This window comes from Scylla paramamosain, chromosome 46 (genome assembly GCF_035594125.1).
Source record: "Scylla paramamosain isolate STU-SP2022 chromosome 46, ASM3559412v1, whole genome shotgun sequence".
NCBI classification, from domain to species: domain Eukaryota; kingdom Metazoa; phylum Arthropoda; class Malacostraca; order Decapoda; family Portunidae; genus Scylla; species Scylla paramamosain.
Window position 1 is genome coordinate 4,360,858 of NC_087196.1, and position 2,500 is coordinate 4,363,357.

The 2,500-nt window shown below is 46.3% G+C and overlaps 1 protein-coding gene across 3 annotated transcripts in view; it reads left to right on the plus strand.

Annotated features, from left to right (window-relative positions):
* LOC135094583 (uncharacterized) overlaps positions 1-2,500 on the plus strand; it is a 36,170-nt gene that overhangs the window by 23,818 nt on the left and 9,852 nt on the right. The window lies entirely within an intron of this gene.

Below are 2,500 nucleotides of genomic sequence, written 5' to 3' on the forward strand. Positions count from 1 at the left end.
ACATATACATCGATGACCTCCTGCGGCAAATCCCGACTCTGCTTGCATACGCCGACGACTGCAATCTCTCCCGCTCCTACTGCCGCTCCGACAGTCAACGAGCCGTTAGAGAGCTAAATAGGCAGCTCAGGCTGGTGATGGAGTGGGGAGAGGCGTGGCAAGTCAGCTTCGCTCCAGAAAAGACGCAGGCCATGGTCATCTCACGGTCCCCAGCTGCCTCCCCAGCCGTCTCAGGCTGTCTGATTTTGGAGGCCAGACACTTCCCCTCCAGGAACACGTCAAGTTGCTGGGAGTGACAGTGGACTGTGGCCTGCGCTTTGACCGCCATGTTGCTGCTGTTGCCCACCAGGTCTCCCAGCGAGTCTCTGCACTGCGTCGGATGTCAGGAAACCTCGACTCCCGGGGCATCCTCACACTGTACAAGGCTCAGATACGGCCTTGTATGGAGTACAGTGCCTTGTCCTGGATGTCGAGTGCCCCCACCCACTTGCAGAGACTGGATGCTGTGCAACGCCGTGCCCTGCGCTTGGTGGGGATGGACGGACAGCAGCAGCAGCAGCAGCAGCAGCAGCAGCAGCAGCAGCAGCAGCAGGAGGAGCAGACCGGAGTCACGTCGCTAGAGCATCGGCGGGACGTGTCGGCGCTGGTGGTCCAGCACAAGGCCCGGGTTCTGGAGGTCCCTCATCTCAGCTCGATAAGGCTCCCACCACGAGCTGTCCAGAGGGAGTCCAGGACCACCACCTCCAATGACATGCTGGTGCAAGTGCCTCGATCTTACTCGAGGCAGCACCAGCGCTCTTACACAGCTAGAACCTCCAGACTGTGGAATGTGTTTACGGCAGCCACGAGTGATACACAAACAATGACACTCCAGCAGGTGAAAGTGGCTGCACACAGGTGGCGTAAAACACAACCCCCCACACTAGTGCTGTGTTAATCATGTCTATATATATATATATAGTAGGATGAGTTTACTTTTTGTATATATTTTCTTCCTTACATTTAAGTATAGGCTTTTCAAATAACAGCATAAAAAACGTGTTGTTTTAAGCCTGATGTAAATTTTTGTTTAAATAAAAAAAAAAAAAAAAAAAAAGAGAGAGAGAGAGAGAGAGAGAGAGAGAGAGAGAGAGAGAGAGAGAGAGAGAGAGAGAAAACACCTCTCTCCCTTCATCTCATTATCTAAGAAGAGGAACAACAAGAGGAGGAGAAGGAGGAGGAGGAGGAGGAGGAGGAGGAGGAGGAGGAGGAGGAGGAGAAGATAGATAGGCGAGGAAGGAAGGAAAACAGTAGAAAAACAAAAAAAAATGAGAGAGAGAATGAGCAGGAAGATAAAGAGGTGATAAAGAAAAAGAACAAAGAAGAGGAAGAGAAGAGAGAGAGAAAGAAAGAAAGAAGAGGAAGAGGAAGAAGAAAATGAGAAAAAAAATGTAATAAAAAGATTCCGGAAGCGAAGACGGAAGTGAGAGAGAGAGAGAGAGAGAGAGAGAGAGAGAGAGAGAGAGAGAGAGAGAGAGAGAGAGAGAGAGAGAGAGAGAGAGATTATCTGGGATTAAGACACCTTTTTCTTACCTGGCACCTCTCTCTCTCTCTCTCTCTCTCTCTCTCTCTCTCTCTCTCTCTTGGTTAGGTTTGGCTAGGACAGGATAAGGTTAGGTTAGGTTAGGTTAGGTTAAGAATATAGTATTTTTATTACAGTTAAGTAATTAATTTGTCTCAGCAACAAGTGTAATTAAATAATACAGCATTGTTACTCTCACTGTGAGCGTAATAATTATGCATGATTTGAAATTAATGGGATATTTTCTGTATAAACTGTCATATTTAATTTATTTGCTTATTCTCTCTCTCTCTCTCTCTCTCTCTCTCTCTCTCTCTCTCTCTCTCTCTCTCTCTCTCTCTTCTCTAAGTCGGAAGTGAATGATAAATGTGATAAATTATGGAGGAGGAGGAGGAGGAGGAGGAGGAGGAGGAGGAGGAGGGAGGAAGAAAAATGACATGAAGGAAGAAAGAGACAAATGATAAAACCTTGGACAAAAAATAAAGAAAGAAACAAAGAAGAAGAAGAAGAAGACGAAGAAGAAGAAGAAGAAGAAGAAGAAGAAGAAGAAGAAGAAGAAGAAGAAGAAGAAGGATGAGGAGGAGGAGAAAGAAAGAAAGAAAGAAAGATAGAAAGAAGAGGAAATAAAAAAGAAAGGGGGAAATAAAGTAAAGACGAGAGAGAGAGAGAGAGAGAGAGAGAGAGAGAGAGAGAGAGAGAGAGAGAGAGAGAGAGAGAGAGAGAGAGAGAGATAACAGGGGTAGGGTCCTCTCTTATCTTCCCCTCTCTCTCTCTCTCTCTCTCTCTCTCTCTCTCTCTCTCTCTCTCTCTCTCTCAGGTGTCTTCTGAACGTGCTAATATGAAACAGGAGATTTTTCCATAACATGTTCCTTTGAATCATTATAGTCTCTCTCTCTCTCTCTCTCTCTCTCTCTCTCTCTCTCTCTCTCTCTCTCTCTC